We start from the raw sequence: 22267 nt of genomic DNA, 5'->3' as shown, positions 1-22267 counted from the left end.
CTTTAAGGGAATCTAAGACTGAGTCCCAGGGTCCCCAAGGGAGTTAAAGAAAAATGTGTTCCGGTATTCTGCTCGGATAGTGAGCTTGCTCTGTGGTTTTCTGTGCTGCATCTCTGCTTGCCCAGAGGCTGGTGAACATCCCAGCCGTGCCTCTGCTTCTCCAGTGTTGGTAATTAATGCAGGGAAAAATTTTTTGTTTTTAATAAAAACAAGCAGAGACATCTATCAGTACCCACAGTCAAGGCAGAATTTGTTTGACATCTTGTGATTGCTGCTTACAAAAAGAATGACAGCAGTTATTAAACAAATAAGAAAAAAGCTGCTGTTTATGGGTCATTTGCAGATACCCTAAGAATATCCTGGGAACATTACTGCTTTTGCTTGCATGAGTAGAAAATAGTAGAAGGAACAGAATCATTAATTTTTTCGATCTGGGTTGTATGAGATTTAGAATAATAATAAAAATTCAAATATTAAGGAAATGTATTATTTTTAGCTGCGTAATATATGAGGGGCTTTTCCTTTCCTTAGAGTATATTTCAAACGTTTGTTTTTATGATTGCAGGGGGAGTATTAGCATTCAATGTAATTAAACTTAATTGCATTTCCTATGTGAATTATTTTTAGTCTCTTTTTAAAATGCATTTATGATTCTTTTCCTCTATACTAACTATTCCTGGAGGTTTGCTGTGATAAAACATTATAGACAAATTGTCTATTTTCTTGGAAATAGTCAGAAGTCACAAATCAGATTTGAATTCAATTTAGAATTTTTAAAGTGAAATTTGGAGATATAATCAAGTACAAAAAGCATAAAACTCTTCAGGGTTTGAGGGTTTGGTTCTCATGTCATGTTCATGTGATCTGAGAAAAGATTAGCCCTCGGCTGTTATTCTGTTTGAGAAGTGTTGATAATAATTTCAGTCCCTGACGGTGTGGATTTCCATTGGTACTGGGTAAGCATGGGGTTTGCTGGAAAGAGGAGAGAAAGAGCTTCTACAATGTTGGAGATAGTCTGTATCTTAATAGGTATTTGGTTACACAGGTGTATACATTTGTCAGAACTCATCAAATGATCCACTTAAGATTCGAAGTTTTGTGCATATGTATGCTTTACCTCAAAATCCAGAGAAAAAGGAACTCTGAATACATACTCCAGTTTGATTTTATACATGTTGAAATATGGGGGAGAAGGTGACTGTCTTTGAAACTTTACTTTGAAAGTTGGTAGTGGAATATTTAGAAATATGACAAAGAGCAAATAGAGTGTTCATTGTAGAATCTAGGTAATGTGTTTACTGTAAAATTCTTTGAACATTTTTTGTATGTTTGAAAATGTTCATAAAATGTTGGAGAAAAGGTGAAGGTACTGATTATGCTTATTAGAGGATTTGTGTACCTCCATTTTTAATTCTATCCCCTGTTAATTTGAAATTAAGCCACTTGGATTAATATCAGAAGTGGGGAGTGATGTGAATGTGAGCCCTTTGGGTAAATAGAAAAATGTACCCACCTCATACTCTAGTATCTTTTGAAAGGCCATTACCAAGCATGGAAGCCAAGAGTGTCTTTACAAACAAGAAGAGCTCCAAGAAACCCACATCATGCCCTCAACCAATGACCTCTCTGGGCAGATAAAAGTTGCCTCTACACCCCTACCCATGGAAAAGGACGTGACCCCTTGACACACAATCTTCACTAATGGTAAGCAGGTAAACTGCCTGCTGTATACCTTACACTAAGGCCCTATCAAATGAAAAGGGGCTTTCAGTTTTCAGCCGTATCTCAGGGGTTTGGCCACAAACACCTCTACTTTTATCCGAATGCCAAGCTATCTCTTATATCCTGATAGAGGTCTCTTTTTAAAGATATATGGTGACGCAGGATGCAGCATGCTTGGGGCTGGTGCATGGGGATGACCCAGAAAGATGTTCTGGGGAGGGAGGTGGGAGGGGGGTTCATGTTTGGGAATGCATGTAAGAATTAAAGATTTTAAAATTTAAAAAATAAAAAACTAAAAATTAAAAAAAAAAAGAAAGAAAAAAAAATAAAATAAAAAAAAATAAAATAAATAAATAAATAAATAAATAAAGATATATGGGACCCCTGTGATACTTATGTTGTATGTGTTTTAATCTCAAAGGGTTAAAAGGGTAAATTGCTTGTGGTGGAATTTGAACCAAACTTTTAAAAGCAAATGATAATGTATTTTAAATGAGGCCATGTTGCTCGGTAGCTTAAAGATAAACTGGAAAGTCACGATTTGAAAGCCTCAAAGATCTCAACTCCTTCAGCATCTCAAAGTGAACTCTGGCCAGTTAATTTATCTCTCTCCTTTGATTTTCTTACTTGGAAAATGAGAAGTGAAGCCTGACACAAAATGACCATCTGACTTTATTGTTTATAAGAATCATTTCTGTAAGAAACTTCAGTGTGTATAAAAATCATTTAGTTTGTTAAAGTAGAGATCCCAGCTTCCAACATTGAGTTTTCTGAATTAGTAGGTCTGGGGCAGAGCTCAGAAATCTGCATTTTAATAAATGGCTGGTGTGATACGGATATAATTATTGGACCACATGAGAACTGGTGTAGGTGTGTTTTGATGGTGCTATGTTAACTGATAGATTATTTTAGCTTTTTCTTAGGGAAAATCTTAAACATATGCTAATGTAGAGGGAATGGCACAATAGTCATTCCATGGACCTATCACCCAACTTGAACAATCTTGGTTCAGTCACCTCTACCCCTGTCTACTCCCTATACCCTTCTCCACAGATCATTTGCAAAACAAATCTTGGACATATTTAGTATGCAACTTTAAATGTTGAAAGTACTGTAAACAAAATACCATATTAAACATTACAAAATTTGAGCATAATTCCCTAGTATCAAATATATCTTGTGTCTAGATTTCTTTGATTCTCTCTCTCTATTTTCCAAGGTTGATTTGTTGGAATCAGGAACTAAACACAGTTTCCACATTGCATTAGATTGATGTATCCCTTTAATATTTTAGTCTAGAGGTTTCCCTTCCCTTCCTTTTTTTTTTTCCCCCTTGTGATTTATTTGTTGAAGAAACTAGGTCATTTATTCCGTAGGTTTTCTCAGTCTAGATTTTCTGATTTTATCCCCATGATGTCATTTATCATTTTTCTTTCCCCTGTGTATCCTATAAATTCCACCACTTCCATCCTGAAGTTTAATCAGATTAAAGTTCAATTTGGGGACTAAAATGCACCATTGGTAATGTCATATCCTTCCATCAGAAGGCACATGTCTGTTTATCTCTCTTTATGTCATGTTAGCAGCTGAGAGCTATTCTTACCTAGGGAGAGCCCTGTATTTTGACTTAGTAAGTAGTTCATGGAAGAACTTTCTCCTTCTCATCATGGATTTTTCCTTTTCTAGGTTAGGCTTTTAAAGCTTTCACAGTGAATCCATAGCTGCCTACTTAGACATTGTGTTTGCTACAGAAACCAGAAAAGCCTTCTTGCTTTTATGCTTAGTCTCATTTTCACAATATAGTAATCTGTAAAATTTTTCCTAGTGCCTTCAACATTTTTTTCAATTTCTGAAACATCTTAAGATGAATGAATGACCACACAATTGGGCAGAAATCGGGGGCCCTATAATGAAACTGCAGTTGCAGGCAAAGTGACCTGGCAGAAGTACTAGTGAGTCAGAGCATCCCATCCTGAGGGGAAGACGATGAGTTTTTAATACCTGTATTTATTTATTTTCTCCTAAAAGCAAACAGGCGGTTTCTGAATCGGGGGCAGACAATTCTTACTTACAGCACTAACCGCATTGGTTCTCTAGACCCCAGTTTTCTCCTTCAGTGCTGTGTGAAGGGGTCTAGAAGAATGATGCTGGATATGCCAAGATCGCTCTAGTTACCAGGAATGAATGGGTTCATTTCTTCATTCATCGGCCACATACTGCTGGTTACATGTATGTGGACAGTGAGTCCACACTGGGGAGGATGATAAATACTAGAGTACTCCCAACCTAACACATGAAACCGTAGACCTCTCTGTCTAGAACTAGCCATTGTGTCATCTTATAGGTAATCAAATTATATGTTTATATATTTATGTGTGTGTATTTGATTTTATACATGTGTGTATAATTATATGTATATATGTATAGGCACATATGTGTGTATTTACTTTTATATATGTGTATATAATTTTGTACACATATAAGCACATATAGAGGTGTTATTTGATTTTCCCCTCTGGTACATTGTAATTTCAGAAGTCATTTTCTTAAATTATATGGTGGCTCTACTTGTCTTTAGTTCTCAGCCATTTCTGCTTGAGCTATGAGAGCCACATAATCCAGCCCAGAAACTTTCTAAAGTGTGTTCTTAAGTCTTTGTTCTATCCTGAATTGTGTACTACCTGGAATTAAACCAACTCACTTGAAGTTGCAAAGAAAAAAAATACTAATTTTCCTCACTTTTAATTTATCTACAAATGTCATTTGCACTGACATTTGCATGAAGTTTTCTCATCTCTAGCTTTTCAGGTAGCAACTTACTTTATACCCACTGCAGAGTTTGCTCATGTGACTAGTTCTTTTGATAAGAAAGTGAAATCCAAATTGTGAAAATTAGACTTTGAGAAGAAAATTCCAATGCAGAGTACTAAAGATTTCCTACAGCAGGAGAGGGTAGGTGCTATGGGTTAGGCCTGGTGGAGCTGGTATCCTGCGAGGGGAGACGAGAAGACACAATTAGACACGATAACTCTGCAATGGGAAAGTGCTTGGAAGGAAATAAACAAAGTTAAGAGGGAGTGAGTAACTGGGGAGACCACTTTAGAGAGAGTGGTCCCAGAAGGCCTCTCTGATGAAGCGACATTTGAGCTGAGGCCTGAAGGATGTGAATGAGCCAGTGACGTGAGGAGCTGGTGAAAGAGCAGATGCAGAGACGAGAAAGGACTTAGTGTGTCTGAGAAGCGGAAAGGGGGCCTGGTGGCTGGCTGGCTGTGAGTGACAGGGAGAGAAGCAGGCAGGGCCAAACCACGCAGGACCTCATCAACTCTGAGAAACAAATTCTGTTCTAAAAGCAGTTGATGAACATTGAAGAATTTTAAGCAGGAAAACTTAGTCATTATCTTCACCTAGGCTTTGTTTTTCTATGCATGTGCAAACCTCTATGCATGTGTGTTTCTACTGGTAGCATGCTGTACGTGATCTTCAACTTAGTTTTTCGTTTACTAGTAACATCATTGGCATTATGAAAGGAAGATTTATAAGGAAAAATAAGTTTAATTTGCTATGATCAACATGACAAATATAGATATGTAAGAACTTGAAGCTATGACTAAAAATCAGTTTCTTAGGGGTAATAAATGAAGGACAGTGCTTGTTTTTAGTGTCCATTGTAGATATAAATTCACTTAAATAATTTAAGAACATTAGAAACATGTTCTAACTTGGTCCTTGGTTTTCTCATCAGCTTATCATGATTAGTATGCTACTTTAACCATGTATTTATTGTTAAAGCAGCCTTATACTAGTGAAAGTCACTTAGTCGTGTCCAACTCTTTGCAACCTCATGGACTATGCAATTCATGGAATTCTCCAGGCCAGAATACTAGAGTGGGTAGCCTTTCCCTTCTCCAGGGGATCTTTCCAACCCAGGGATCGAACCCAGGTCCCCCACATTGCAGGCGGATTCTTTACCAGCTGAGCCACAAGGGAAGCCCAGCCTTACCTTATAGTCTATGTAAATGTTATAGGCTTATAGGCCGTTTTTAGTCTTCTTGATATGACACAATTTGAATAAAGAAGGAAAACAGAAGAATAAGAATTCAGCAAGAAGTATGTGGTAAAACCATAACAAATGAAGAAATGATCAATAAACTCTGCAGAGAATGTGTCACCTTTCAAAGTACAGTTTACTTTTGTTAATAATTATAAATGTACTTATTTATTCACTTTTAGAATATCTCATTTTTGTGAAAAATAGACCTAAAACTCCTTGAACTGTAGAAACTCCAGCATTGTTTAGTTCTTGCCCATTTGTAAAATCTAAGCAAAAGCTTGAATAGAGGAAACTGTCTATATTACAGTGAAGCAAAAACAGGGATTATGTTTCCTGGTCTTCGAGTCCATGGTAGTATGAGCTTCATGGCAAACATTTTCCAAAATAGCAGGTGGATGAACAATTATAGTCTACAAAAGTAACTGCCTCAAACTCATGCAACCTGACTTAGCTCATTTTTAAGCCTACATTACAAAACAAAAAACAGAAAACCATATTGCAGAGGTGGAAATGAACTGAAGCAGGCAAGAAATAAGGGGGCTGAGGATGTGTGATGCAACATTGCTGTCACATTACAGGAGAGATATCCTGGACAGACCTCTGTCTGCATTCTTAACCCATGAACCCTGGCCCCAACCTTCAGTATCTGAAAGTATCTTTTAAAATTCAAAGTCTTGGTATGCTAAAGTCACAAGCAATAGTAATGCAGTCATCTGTTACCTTTCTGCCTTTTATGTCAAGTTGGAGACCCTGGAACAACATCAATTAGTTTCTTAATAAAATCTTTCATGTAATTTTCTTCTCTACTTAAAAATGGAAATATATTTAACTTCTCCAAATATTTAATTGAATGTGATGCATTTTCTAAAAGATGTCTTAATTCTATAATCTAACACTCCTACATATGTATATATGTATGAATGATACATCAAGAAATATTTCTGTTGCTTAGTTTTAAGAATTTGTTTTATGTAGTAAATACTAAATATAATTTAGAAGTATTTCATTGTAAGAGCTTCTCATTTTTAAAAACTCATAATTCAGAAATATTTCACTGTAAAGGGAGGCTAAAGACATTTATAGTTTTTTTCCCCTCACAGCTTCATGTTTATGAAACAGCTTATTAACAATTGTTAACTGAAAACATTGGAAGGGTCTGCTGGCTTCCAAACATCTCCAGTCTACAGCCTGTAAAACCAGAACTTTCCAACAGTTAGAATCATTCCTTTGGGTTAAGGGAATATCCACACAAAACCTTTGTTTAATAGGTGTTATCATTCCTGGGTTTGGCTAAGACTGGATTAGAAGAAATGAGTTGGTGTGTTTTTAATAGTCTTAGCGAAGAGGTAGAGAGGAGGATGGGCATTCTTGGACGGAGAGAAGGGAGATACTCCAGTACCAAGGGCTCCAAAAGAGGCCTTCAGGGTGTGGGAAAGGCAGAGCCTCTACTTGCTAATTATGAAATGACTGCTCATGCTGGAGCTGTGTTTATAACTGATTGTACTGTACTCATCTGAGTTGTAGAATGGGTATAAGCAGATGGACCGTGTCACTCACAAACGCTTCTGTCTCATTTTTGAGCAGAATGCCACAGGGTGTGCAGAATAACTTGGCACCTTCACTGGTTGGGGGAGAGTCTGGGGGAGAGTCCAGAAAACAGTCTAGTTGAATTGTTAGATGGGCTTTTGGCAGGCACACAAGGTTGCTTTATACAGCCTGTCTCCGATGTTTTTCCCCAAGTGTCTGAAAGAAAAGGGAGGATTTGTGGACCTGATTAAAACAAGGAAGTAACCCAGTGACTTAGAGAGGCACGCTGTGGAATTTGAATCCTAAAATACAGCCCTCCCTCGTTGACTTTTCAGCCATGGGAATAACCAGTTGCTTCATTGTGTGTTTTGTCAAAGTGCCTCGGCCATTTGGCCAGCCTGATGGTTACCTGCTGCCTCTTTTTATAGCCTCCATGTCCTTTGTTGTTGCCTGGCTGGTCAAACATATGTAACGGTGCCCTAGGGCACCAAGTGTGCCCTCGGGGAGCTAAGTGCTGCCAGATGTGGGGAGAAAGGGTTGATTCACATGGCCATAATTTCCAATAGCTAATTTTACCTGTTTTCTTTTGGTTTTGGATTTCTTTCTTAAAGAAAAATCCATTTGGAGCTGGGTTCCCCCCTCCTTTAAATTGCAGTCTTGTCTTTTTACCTCTAATCTTCTAGCCCCACCCACCTCCCCCACAAGTGAAAGTGTGAGAAGAAAAGGATGGAGAAGATATATGATATATTAAGCCCAAGTGACTAATGTTTTTACTTTATGATAAAAATTAACGAAATGTTTCTGAGTCTGACCAGTATTTTTACTTCCCAAGTGCAATTAAATTTCACTGACTCAGTCTTTCATATAGAAATCATTTACATAGAAATAAATGATATTTTAGATTAGCATCTTTTAGATACAAGTTTTATCTAATCTCTGATTAGGAACACTGAATTTGTTGTTCAAAGCTCTGCGTTTTTAACTAGGTATCCTGAAAACTGGTGAAGTAGGGAGAAAGGATCAAGGCTTTAGCTTGATTCTCTGTATGAACTGAACCTCAGGCCGACCAGACAGTAATCTGGGAAAAGAAAGAATTTCTTTACAGAGATATTCCTGCCATCAAATTAAGAAGGACTAATGAAATATTACCACTTGGCAAACCCCTAAGGAATCAATGGATCTAGGCACTGTCAGGGGCTGCTAGTATCTCAATAAGAGAGACAACTGTCAGAGCACCACCACCCCTTAAATATTCTTGCCAATAAAATAAAAGAAAAAGAACTTGAATCAGAACAAGTCACTGGGTTTAATATTAGTCCATAGGAAATATATGGAAAGGAGACACCACTAGATATAACTAGTGAATTCCAGTATAAGGGAGATGCTAAGGACAAAGAAATGCATTTCTTTAACAAATAAATTACATGGAAGAAAAAAGGAGAAGCATTGATTAAGCAGGCATAAGAGACATGTCAATCAAATGCAATGTGTAGCTCTTCTTTGGATCCTGTTTTTAAAAACCATTTGTTTAATAAATAATGTATATAATTATATATACATTGTCATATATATATTTAACAAAAGGAGAGTACCTAAAGACTACAGCTATTTGATATATTAAGGAATTACTATTAATTTTTTAGATATAATAAGGTTAGATTGTTTATTCTTTATAAAGTGTCCTTATCTTTTAGATATACATACTGAAATATTGACAGATATGGTGTCTAGGATTGGTTTCCAAATAGTTCAGTGGGAAGGGAAGATGGTTGTAGGTTAAACAAGATCAGCATGAGTGGATAATTGTTAAAGCTAGATGACGGGTACATGGGAGTTTGTTATAGTAATCTGTCTATCCTTACATATGTTTCTAATTTTCTATTTTTTAAAAGTTAAAAAAAAAATAGGTTTAGGTTGGAAACTCAGATCTGCCACGTGTAACTTTTGTGATCTTGGGGAAATCCCTTAACCCCCTTGAGTCTCAGGGGTTTTTTGCTTGTAGAACACATGCAGGAATATCTTTGCAGTTTACTTTGCACAGGTTGTTGGACCAAATTAAATAATCTGTATGAAACTGTTTTTAAAATTTCTACAAACATGTCAGTTGTTTTACCATAGTTACTATAAAGTTTCTGAAAGAATACGGTTTTCCCGCTAAGAAAGTTTGGTAGCTTTTTCTGCTTCTGCAAGCAATATCGTTGTTCCATGCATATCACAGTAGCCAAAAAGTCCTAGAATAAGAGTAGTTACATGGCCATCAAGTATATTTATTAACTAGTTTGTAGTAATAGAGTAATTATGAGAATTCATTTTAATTTTTTTCTAATACAAATTTCTCATAGCTTAGTTGATTAATTATAACATAGACTGTATGAAGGTCCCTTAGTCACGTCCAACTCTTTGCATCCCCATGGACTGTAGCCCGCCAGGCTCCTCTGTCCTTGCAATTCTCCGGGCCAGAATACTGGAGTGGGTAGCTGTTCCCTTCTCCAGGAGATCTTCCCAGCCCAGGGATAGAACCCAGGAATCCCTCATTGCAGGCAGATTCTTTACCATATGAACCATTAAGGAAGCATAATATAGATAACTATGCTAGTAATATTTTCACTGTATAGTAAGAATTGTGAATTATTTGATTTCCTATTTCCCTTGATTTTTAAAAACTGCTTGAATTTAACATATTAAGAAATATTTTGAATTACTTGCTCATTATAGTACACAGAAACCAAGTTGTTAGACTCTTTCTCATATTGTTTTGGCTTATTTTGTTTTCTAGTTCTGGCTTTATCCCTCCCTCCCTCCTTCTGTCCTTTCTTCTTTTCTTGCCTTCTCTTTCCCTCTAGCACTTTATTGTGATGTATAATATACAAAGAGAACCGGATGCAAAACAAATGAGTAATTTATATTTTTTTTCAAGTGAGTAATTTAATGAGTGATTATAAAACACATATATTCTACTGTGCCAGTTAAAAAAAAAATCAGAACATTGCCTGCACCTCAGAAGAGCGCTCATTGTCTTTCCCAGTCTACATCTCTTTATCATCTTCCAGCTAATCACAGTCTTGACTTTAATAGTATTCACTTTCTTGCTATTGTCTATAGTTTTACTCCCATGTATAGATTCCTAAAGAGTATGATGCAATTTTGCTTGTGTTTTTCCTTTTTATAAATAAAATCACAGATTCTCTTTTTCTGTTTCTGACTGATGATTTTATATTTTGAAGATCCATCCATATTATTGTCCGTAGCCACATTTGTTTTGATTCCTGTATCAGTCAGTTCCGTTCAGTCGCTCAGTCGTGTTGGACTCTTTGCGACCCCATGAATCGCAGCACACCAGGCCTCCCTGTCCATCACCAGCTCCCGGAGTTCACTCAAACTCACGTCCATCGAGTCGGTGATGCCATCCAGCAATCTCATCCTCTGTCGTCCCCTTCTCCTCCTGCCCCCAATCCCTCCCAGCATCAGGGTCTTTTCCAATGAGTCAACTCTTCGCATGAGGTGGCCAAAGTACTGGAGTTTCAGCTTTAGCATCATTCCTTCCAAAGAAATCCCAGGGCTGATCTCCTTCAGAATGGACTGGTTGGATCTCCTTGCAGTCCAAGGGACTCTCAAGAGTCTTCTCCAACACCACAGTTCAAAAGCATCAATTCTTCGGTGCTCAGCCTTCTTCACAGTCCAACTCTCACATCCACACATGACTACTGGAAAAACCATAGTCTTCCATTTTATGAATTTATCATAATTTACCCATGCTATTGTTGATGGGCATTTGGGTTATTTCCACTGTTTTCTACTACAGACATTCTTGTAGATGGCTTTTGGTGCTTCTCTGTAACCTCTATGCATGTTTGTTATCTGTATTTCTAGGAGTGAACTAGTGACTTCATTCTGACAATTTTGCAATGTGGTTGAACCAATCAACACTCTCTCCAGCAGTATCTGAGTGCCAGCTGCCATGCTAAGTACTTAATACATATGAACTTATTTTAATCCTCATAATTTTTTTATTTCCCCTTTTTTAACAGATGAGGAAACTGAGGCACAGAATGTTTATGTAACTTGCTGAAGGTTGGTAGCTAGTAAATCTTAGAGTCAGAACTGAAGTTAGACGCTCCAGCCCCACTGGCTCCACCTAAGTTATAAATGGACCTCCGACCCGTATTGGTGAACTCTGGGCAGAGTGACAGTAATCAGGGAGAACCACCATGTTTCTGTCCGGGTGGCTGTACTGGGGCTTGAAATGTTCATTCCAGTGCTAAGGGTCGGGGAGGGGGTATTGCTTGAACTTCAAAGTGGACTTGCTTCTTTTCATTTGTTCTACAAGTTGGAATAAGCTGAAGCAACATGAGGATCCTGCCTCTGGGGCTGGTACAGCTCTTAGGAGAAGGAATGAAACTTGGCTTTCTTTCCTCTGTAGTATTTTCAGGACCACTCAGCCTGCATCCCCTTTCGAGTGGGAGCTGGAGAGGAAGAGGCCATAGAGTGGACATTTCACTGTCCCTCACTGTCCAGATAGAACATCTTTTCCTCTAGAAACCACACTGTAAATGGGAGCAACATTCCCAGGCTAGCCCAGAAAACCCATAATGTAGCTGAAATATTAGGAGTTTGCAGCTGAATTGTTTCCTAGCTTTTTGTTTTCATTGCAAACATGTAGTATTTTAGTTACATTTTGGGCAAATAGGTTAGCCTAGAACGTAGCCACAGTGTTTATGTCGAAAAATGTTTTCCAGCAGCTCTGTTTTCCAGAGTCCCTTCTACTGCAAGGAGATCCAACCAGTCCATTCTAAAGGAGATCAGCCCCACATATTTACCTTGGTGTAGAACTAACTTTATCCATAGTATGGATCACTGACTACCTGAGTATTCTGCTCCAAGCAAACTGTACAGGATACATTTATTTGATAGTAAGATGAAAAACATCTCTAATAAGATAGGGAATCATTTTCTGTGGACATACTCTGACAGGGACCGAGCTTTAATTAGCTAAGATATTTAAAATTTTAGCAATACAAAAATCTATCTGCTTTTCATTTGTCATATAAGGGCTTTTATTTACCAGTCTATGTGGGACATTGAAACATTGATGTCGCCACCTGAACCACTTAAAGATCGTCAGATCTGTGTGGGAAAAGGAACAATAATTATAATCTGCTTCAGGCTAGAATAATTCAAAAGGAAATGTGCATTACTAATATGGCAGAGCTCATAAAATTTCAGTGTCAGTTTGCCACTTGTGGTTGAAAATTGGAGTCAGGCTGGTTGGCTAGAGGCAAAAAGACTAGAGTTACATAATATTTATGAGGTCTGAAGTTAGCAGTCACCAAACCCAAATATTGCCAGCTTTCAGACTGGTCAGTGAGGTCAGTATCATCTAGTCATGGCAATGTAGTTCAGAGCTGAGTAGATTTGGGAATGATGAAACATTACTTCTAAGTATAAATTCTGTCTATGTCAGTCCACCGCTATCTCCTTCATAGGGTTTATAGCCTTCCAATTTTATATATTATCCCCAAGATACTTTCCTGAGGGGCCCCACACGTTTGTGCAAAAAATCTGCTTGCTGCCTAAGGTTTTATGACACAAAGGTGGAAGTAGAACCTTCCTCGCTGCAGTATTATTTCTGCAGCACTTCCAGTGTTGAACTTCTGTGAAGACTTCCTGCCTCTCTGTACATCATCAGAGTGGTCAAGGCCCAGCCAGCACCTTATATCATCCTGTGCTCAGAAACAGTTTGATGTCCAAATCTGTTACTTACATAGTATATGTGAGTAACTCATATACTCATAGTCTATGTAAATAAGCAGCTAAAACTCAACCCCAGGATGACTCCCAAGAAGCACATGTCGTTGTGAACTGAAGATTCAAAATGTGTGGATAACTGTACAGTTTCTGCCATCAAGAAGCAATCAGCCCTGGGGCTGTTCCTAACAGGAGCAACTGCAAGTTGATGCTCATTTTAAATGCTTTGTTTTCTCACGTGTAAACAGCATCCTAGATTTAAAGTAATCTTTTGATTTCCTATACTTCTTTGAATTCATAAAAAAATTATGCTTTTCAGTGCTAAATCAAATGCTCTTTGAATGTTTTATTATTGGAAATTTCAAATGTAGGTAAAAGTAGAGAAAAGGGTGTAAGCCCCCATGCTATTACCTGTGGAAAAGATATTTATAATGGAAAAAATTAGTCTTTTTTTTTCCTGCCAAGAGTATGTCATAGGGATTTCACATACTTGCAGGTGGAGTTGGAATTAGAATTCTAAAATGCATGGAAGAGAATACATCAGGAAGGCATTTGCTCTGAGGAGAGCAAATCCTCAAAAGAGAGGATTTGGCCCCACACACCCTGGCTCCCTTTTTTACAACTTCAAGACATACTTGTCTTCCCAGGGGAAAGTCAAACTGAATACAAAAGGTTCCCGGAAACTAAAGCTATGCAGTGACCTTGTTCAGAAATCTGGCAGATTACTTTAAATTTATTTTTAATTAAAGTTCTGGATCTGCAACTTCCCTGGTGTTCCAGTGGCTAAGACTCCATGCGCCTAATGCCCAGGCCCCTGGTCGGGAAACAGGATCCCACCACAGCTAAGAGTTTGCGTTCTACAACTAAAGATCCCGTGAGCCACAGTTACAGCTGCAGAATGCAGAAGGGCTCAATGGAGACCGGAACCCAACCACTGAAAAGATTAGAGTTGTCCCAACCTACCCCAGACACATAACTCAACACAAAAGCAAGACTAAGGTGTAAAATTAGGTTCAGTTCAGTTCAGTTGCTCAGTCGTGTCTGGCGCTTTGTGACCCCATGAATCGCAGCACGCCAGGCCTCCCTGTCCATCACCATCTCCCGGAGTTCACTCAGACTCAAGTCCATCGAGTCCGTGATGCCATCCAGCCATCTCATCCTCGGTCATCCCCTTCTCCTCCTGCCCCCAATCCCTCCAGCATCAGAGTCTTTTCCAGTGAGTCAGCTCTTCTCATGAGGTGGCCAAAGTACTGGAGTTTCAGCTTTAGCATCATTCCCTCCAAAGAAATCCCAGGGCTGATCTCATTGAGAATGGACTGGTTGGATCTCCTTGCAGTCCAAGGGACCCTCAGAGTCTTCTCCAACACCACAGTTCAAAAGCATCAATTCTTCGGTGCTCAGCCTTCTTCACAGTCCAACTCTCACATCCATACATGACCAGAGGAAAAACCATAGCCTTGGCTAGACGGACCTTAGTCGGCAAAGTAATGTCACTGCTTTTGAATATACTATCTAGGTTGGTCATAACTTTCCTTCCAAGGAGTAAGCGTCTTTTAATTTCATGGCTGCAGTCACCATCTGCAGTGATTTTGGAGCCCCCCAAAATAAAGTCTGACACTGTTTCCGCTGTTTCCCCATCTATTTCCCATGAAGTGATGGGACCAGATGCCATGATCTTCGTTTTCTGAATGTTGAGCTTTAAGCCAACTTTTCACTCTCCTCTTTCACTTTCATCAAGAGGCTCCTCTTCACTTTCTGCCATAAGGGTGGTGTCATCTGCATATCTGAGGTTATTGATATTTCTCCTGGCAATCTTGATTCCAGCTTGTGTTTATCCCAGCCCGGCCTTTCTCATGATGTACTCTGCATAGAAGTTAAATAAGCAGGGTGACAATATACAGCCTTGACACACTCCTTTTCCTATTTGGAACCAGTCTGTTGTTCCAGGTCCAGTTCTAACTGTTGCTTCCTGACCTGCATGCAGATTTCTCAAGGGGCAGGTCAGGTGGTCTGGTATTCCCATCTCTTTCAGAATTTTCCACAGTTTCTTGTGATCCACACAGTCAAAGGCTTTGGCATAGTCAATAAAGCAGAAATATATGTTTTTCTGGAACTCTCTTGCTTTTTCCATGATCCAGCGGATGTTGGCAATTTGACCTCTGGTTCCTCTGCCTTTTCTAAAACCAGCTTGAACATCAGGGAGTTCACGGTTCACGTATTGCTGAAGCCTGGCTTGGAGAATTTGAGCATTACTTTCCTAGCATGTGAGATGAGTGCAATTGTGCGATAGTTTGAGCATTCTTTTGCATTGCCTTTCTTTGGGATTGGAATGAAAACTGACCTTTTCCAGTCCTGTGGCCACTGCTGAGTTTTCCAAATTTGCTGGCATATTGAGTGTAGCGCTTTCACAGCATAGGTAACTGTAGAACAATAATAAGTGTTAAAAAGTTTTAATGTCCCCCCTCAACCCCTCATAATTAGGTCATTGCTTTTGAGGGCTAATAATCTTTTAAAGTATTTTTATTTTTTAAAAATATTCTAATTTATTTAGTGGTCTGCATCAGTTTCTAGTTGCAGCAGGCAAACTCTTAGTTGTGATGTGTGATCTAGTTCTCTGACCAGGGATCAAACCCAGGCCCCCTGCATTGAGACCACAGAGTCTTAACCACTGGGCCGCTAGGAAAGTCCCAAGGGAAAATATTTTAAATATCAAACCTTTCCAAAAAATCTGTCCTTTTTTGGTGCTTTTAATTTACCGGCACTTTTAGCACCTGTTAAACCTATCGAGTTCAACACTTCATATATGAGAAGAAGGAGGGTAACACTGCGGAAAGACGAGGTAAGGGGGTAAGTTGGCAGTGATGGAAAGCAAAGTCCAATGAACCCCACTCAGCCCCAACACACTTCTTTCCATTGGAAAAAGTATGCGAGTCTGATATTAAGGCACATAAATATATGACACTGGAGTATTAAATCAACTTTTAAACTTAAGGTTTTTTGTTTTTTTCTTTTTTAAGTTATTGCCCTATGTACTGTGCTGTGCTTAGTCACTCAGTCATGACCGACTATTTAGGCAGAAGAGATAATGGAAAAATTCCATTTATAATAGCAACCCAAAGTATCAAATATCCTGGAGTAGACAAATAATAAAGAATACACAGGTCTGTGTGAAGGCATTAGATGTCTACCAAGATATATTTAAGAAGACTGCAGTAAAGAACCCACCTGCCAGTGTAGGAGATATAAGAGATGTGGGTTCAGTCCCTGGGTTGGGAAGATCCCCTGGAGAGGGACATGGCAACCTACTCCAGTATTTTTGCCCAGAGAATCCCACGGACAGAGGAGCCTGGTGGGCTACAGTCCATAGGGTCGCAAAGAGTTGGACATCACTGAAGCAACTTAGCACGCATGCGTGCAGTAAGCACAAAGACAACTCTTAAATAAAACAACTGAATATTTTAGAGAGTCATAGTCTCCCTGAGTGAGTGAAGTGAGTGAGCGAGTAAAGTCATTCAGGCGTGTCCGACTCTTTGCGACCCCATGGACTGTAGCCTAACCAGTTTCCTCTGTTCATGGGATTTTCCAGGCAAGAATACTGGAGTGGGGTGCCATTTCCTTCTCCAGGAGATCTTCCTGACCCAGGGATTGAACCCAGGTCTCCTGCATTGTAGGCAGACGCTTTACCATCTAAGTCACCAGGGAAGATCCATAGTCTCCCTAGATTAATCTATAAATTCAATATAAACCTAGTTGTATGGCTGAACACACTTTAAAACAAGGTTGAAATGCAAATGGAAAACTGAAAAAAAAATTGAAACAATATACTACACAAACATTTAATGTTTCTATTTTACAGAGCACACTTAAAAGTAAATCCAGTAAAAATCAACCTATAAGAGGCCTAAATGGGGAATTCATAAAAGTATATCAGTATATAAAGAAATCTTCAATCTCAGGAGTATCTGAAAAAAATAAGTAAAAGCGATATGCCATTTTTCATTTATCAGACTGACAAAGATTTCATCACTAATAATATTGGTGAGGGTGTAGGGAAGTTGACACCTTTGGGAATATAAATTTCTCTTTTGTGGAGAGCAGTTGTGCAGATATGTCAGAATTTTGTGTATTTTTTAGCTCAAGAATTCTACTTCTGGGAATTTAAGCTAAAGAGAATAATTACAAATACATATATTTGTATAAAGTGTATTTTGCAGGGCAAAAAACAAAAGAGCTCACCTAAATGCTCATCACTGGTTCGGTAAAGGGCTATTTTACTCATCCATATAAAGGAATACTGTGAAACCAGTAACCCAAGAGGATAAAAAGTTTCATGTAGACTGAAGCGACTTAACAGACACACACATAGAGAAATGGTCTAAAGTATGTTTGCTGAATGTTGCTGCTGCTGCTGCTAAGTCGCTTCAGTCATGTCCAACTCTGTGCAACCCCATGGACGGCAGCCCACCAGGCTCCCCCATCCCTGGGATTCTCCAGGCAAGAACACTGGAGTGGGTTGCCGTTTCCTTCTCCAATGCATGAAAGTGAAAAGTGAAAGTGAAGTCACTGAGTCATGTCCAACTCTCAGCGACCCCATGGACTGCAGCCCACCAGGCTCCTCCGTCCATGGGATTTTCCAGGCAAGAGTACTGGAGTGGGGTGCCATTGCTGAATGTTAACAGTGGTCATTTGAGGAAGCTCTTTACCCTTTTTTTCTTTATATTGTTTATGCTTTCTCAATGTTGTTATGTGTGTGTGCGTGCTAAATCGCTTCAGTCATGTCTGACTCTGCGATCCCATGGACTGTAGCCCAATAGGCTCCTCTGTCCATGGGATTTTCCCTGCAATATTACTGGAGTGGGTTGCCATTTCCTCCTCCAGGGGATCTTCCCGATCCAAGGATCAAACTCTCATCTCCTGCACTGCAGGCAGATTATTACCTGCTGAGCCATTGGGAAGTCCCCAGTATTGTCATTAAAGTGTTCAATATCATCCATATACCATTTCATAATCAGGGGGAAAAAAAGTAAGTTTCCTATGAACTCTGGCTCGTTCTGTGTGGTTTCAGGCGAGGACAGAGTGCATCTACTCAGGAAAATGACCCTTGAGAAGTGGATTCAGAAAGAAAAAGTTAATGTCAGACACTGGCTTCTTCACAGCTGCCAATGCTCAGGAGTTTCCGGTGGGCGGAAAGTGATGCGTGTGGCATCCATCCATTTATTGGAAAGGGCCTAATTCATGTAGAACAAAGTGGTGGGATGGTTCTGCAGAATCGTCTTCCAGCATGCCTAGCTGTGTAGACCAGAGCTGCATTTCTTGGTCAGGCTCGGTGCAGAGGTCAGTCATGACGAGGAAGGGGGCAGGAAAGTGGAGTTGCTGTTCAGAGCGTCACATCTGTTGATCTCCATGTTCCTTACCAGATTCTTTTTATGCAGAGCTGGAGTGAGGTGATTCGTAGCTGTATCTAAAGGCCAGTTCTGCTTTCCCTTGTTCTTCCTTTCACTTCTTAGGAGCCTTCAGTGTGTGAGGACATAATGCTGTATCCTCATCGATGGGTGCTGTCGTTTTCATCATGTCTAACTCTTGGCAGCCTTGTGGACTGTAGCCCACCAGGCTCCTCTGTCCACGGGAATCTCCAAGTGAGAATACTAGAGTGGATTGCCATGCCCTCCTCTACGGAATCTTCCCAACCTGGGGTCAAACCCGCGTCTCTTTTGTGTCCTGCATTGGCGGGCGGGTTCTTTTACCACTAGCACAACCTGGGAAGCCCGTGTCCTCATCTGTACTGCTGTATATTTGTATAATATGGGTCTGATTGTGTCCTTGGGGCCTCGGCCCGTTTGCAGCTGGCTTCCGCAAATTTTTTTCTTTCTTCTCTAATGGAAAACTTTTCATAGATTTCCATCTGATGCTTTTTTTTTTTTAAACTACAGTTTGGTATCTCAGAAATCTGTCCCTGTGGGTGTTCACTTGTATTCTGAAAATAGAGCTAGGGTCTTGAAATGGTTTCTGAACAAATAATGAAACATGTGTTCAAAGTCTGTACCTCTTCCTTCTCCTTAACCACATCCTAGATAACCTGCCATGGTAAGTGTCATTTGTGTGAATAGATTCTCTAGTTTTAGTTTTCAAGGCCTTCTTTTTTAATTCTAGCTGTCTGGATGATTAATGTGACTAGGAAAATACTGTTGACCCATTTAAATCATGTCAAACAACATCTATTGCTCATCTACATAATGAAATACACACTGAACATTACATCTTAAGTGTAGGAACCAGTGAACTACAAAATAATGTTTTACTCCTGTAGCTTATGAAATAAAATAAAAGACATTAGGACTAACTGTAGCATTAAATATTAAACCATTCAAATGGTAATTGTCAGTGAAAATCACCTGTAAACTGAAACAGCTAATGCCATTTCTGCTTTAGTAGCTAATTAGAAGAAGTGGGGTGGTTACATGCAACAGGGTGAGTTTTAGATAAATCTTTATGTCAAAGCATGTTTTAATATTACTTGACTACTATGGGATTTATTGTATATAGTTGAATTTTTTTCAGTTGTTAATCAGTGGTTGTGAAAATAACAGTTCACTGAAAAATTAGAAAAAATTGTTAGACATTTTTATCATGGTTTCATTAAATTGGTCCCTGAATACCTTTAAAGACACTGATTTATAGTTGAAACTATTTTGATCTGTGATCAGTTAACAAGGATAAGCTTTGACTACTTTTGAAATATTTAAATTTTATAAAGACATCAGTTGGCATAGTATTTAAATAAATGCAAATGTTAAAGGCACTCAATTTAGGCTATCAGGTTACCATGGTTACACCTTTCCATGTTATTTTGTGTATCTCGTGTAAATAGATCTGTGAGTCACTGATAATTATTTGTTTTTTTGTTTGTTCTGTTGGTAATTCTGTGTTTAGCTGAATTTAATACAGTTCACACAGCTTGCTTCGGTTTATGTATATTTTAGTGTTTGTGATTGACAGTGATTGGGCATTTCTTATGGAGTGCTTGCCTTTTTTGTCGTAAATGATGTATGTTGGTAGTGCTTGAAATGTAAATAAGTTCTTCTTGTATTACTGTTTAATAAACAGGAATTTTTATGCAAAGAAGACTTTTTTAGTACGTTTAAACAATAAGGTTCGGTGAGCTCTAGAATATTTCTATTAAATAGTCTCATGCCAAAAAAAAATATGTTTAAGCTCTTGCAGACTTTGAGGTACTGAAGTTACCAAGGACAACGTAACAGTTTATGGGTAAGCAAAACATTGACTAAACATCAATTAGTAACAGACTAAAAATAGCAACATTCTGATATCTCAAAATTATTTGTGATAGGCAACTTTACAGAAAATGTCTTCATAACTGAGTAGAATATTTCTAGAACACAATTTCTTTCAGTCCACCCCTTGCACAAATATAAAGTCTATTCAATATGCTAATGTGTTTGGAAGGATATGATTCTTGAAAAAGCTAGAATCTTTTATGCTTCTAAATGGAAGAAGATATTTTCCTGAGACTTTACTATCAGCTTTCTAGCAAGGCCCCACCAAGAACTCTCAGAAAAACATCAAAATTAGGAAAACTAGGCTGTGCATAATTCATCCTCCTGAGTTTAAGTGTTCTCTTAATATGCTGCAGTCAGAGGCTGTCCAGTTTGTATTTATACATCTGCAGTCTCATTTGATGGTCAGAGTATTCCTGTGATAAAGGCAGGAGAGGACCAGTGCTTTGGGTAGAGTGGTTTTTAAGTGGCAGTTCTGGAACCCAACCTAGGATCTCCTGACTGTTTTGTGAGTCACTTACTTTATAGTTATCCAAAACACATTTCAGCATTCAGTCTGGTTTCTGCCTACTGATTAATTCATTATAGAGTGGCCTTCTCCCACAGCCAGGGAGCCAGTGATCATGATGACCTTTTATGTGCTTATCTTGTGCCCCTTCCACACCTTGTGTCATACAGTTGTCAAAGCAACCCTGTGAGGAAGGTATTACTATTCCTGTTAACATTTGAGCAAACTAAGGCTTAGGAGAACTTGCCGAAGTAAACCAACTAATGCTTGGGGAAGAGAAACCAACTTAAACAGCGACTCAAGTAAGTATAATTAGGAAGGCACACCTTTGGGGGGGGAGGGGAATCTGTGTCGCACTCACAAACAAAATGTAAAGTGTTTGAAATTCCATTGTTTCTTCCTTTTTACCTCCAATTGGACTATATTTTATTGAGGCATTTTGGGGGTTGGTATCTCTTTCGTAACACTCTCATGGAAATATAGTTAAAAAAATGTTCACATTAGACAATAGCATGCTTCAAATATTGTATCCATTAAATATTTCAGAACTGTGGCTCTATTGAAGACTTTAATCTAAAAATGAGATGATGAGTTTGTCGTTCTATCAAGTGTGAATGATCTCTGTCAGCTAAGGTTTTTAAGTAATATTATATTTTCAAATATGAGAGGCAGTCTGCTTTATACAGATAAAGAGAACACATTTGGGTAGTGGTGATGGTTTTCATTTTTAATCTTTCTGTACAGAAAATAATGATTTTATAGCTGAGCATCTATATCTGAAAAAGAAAAAAAAATGAGAGAGTTTATAAGCAATCTTTTAAACATGTTGTAGTTTAATACATTGTACTTTTTGCATTAATTCTGAAAGCAATGGAGTGGTTATTTAGTCATATGGTCAACTAAACCTACACAGTTGAATTGAATATAAAGTTATTTGCGGCAACATAACTATATAACTTCAAAAAGCTGCCTTCAGATAATTTGGAACCTTTTCTTTTGCTAAAAGGGTGGCTGTGTATTTTCTCTCTCTGTCTCTCTCTTTTTTTTTTCATGAAAAGGACTCCTTGATGAGTGATCTTGGCTTCTATTGTCTTGAATCTGTGCAGTCTCAACTGCAGAAGGCTGAAAATACATTGTTTTCCTAGAGTTTAGCTTTCTCATTTTCAGTTGTGATTATTGACCTACCTACCTACCTACCTACCACTTCTATTGCCTGGTTACAGGGCAGAGACAAAGCTCCCATAATTGTCAAAATACCGCTGTAGTATCTATATTCAAATGGTTTCTTTTTATTTCATGCCTTTCACTTGTAGTTGTACATTGAAAACATTCTCAGGAAAATATTAAGATGTAGTTTTATGGGGTTTTGGGGGGGGTCACTCAGTCGTGTCTAACTCTTTGTGACCCCGTGGACTGTAG

General features: G+C 38.6%; 1 protein-coding gene across 4 annotated transcripts in view; it reads left to right on the top strand.

Moving 5' to 3' along the window:
• METAP1D (methionyl aminopeptidase type 1D, mitochondrial) overlaps positions 1-22267 on the top strand; it is a 73857-nt gene that overhangs the window by 20863 nt on the left and 30727 nt on the right. The window lies entirely within an intron of this gene.

The sequence above is a fragment of the Ovis canadensis genome, chromosome 2 (assembly GCF_042477335.2).
Source record: "Ovis canadensis isolate MfBH-ARS-UI-01 breed Bighorn chromosome 2, ARS-UI_OviCan_v2, whole genome shotgun sequence".
NCBI lineage: Eukaryota > Metazoa > Chordata > Mammalia > Artiodactyla > Bovidae > Ovis > Ovis canadensis.
The sequence above is the reverse complement of the archived record's forward strand: the minus strand, read 5'-3'. Positions and strand labels throughout refer to the sequence as shown.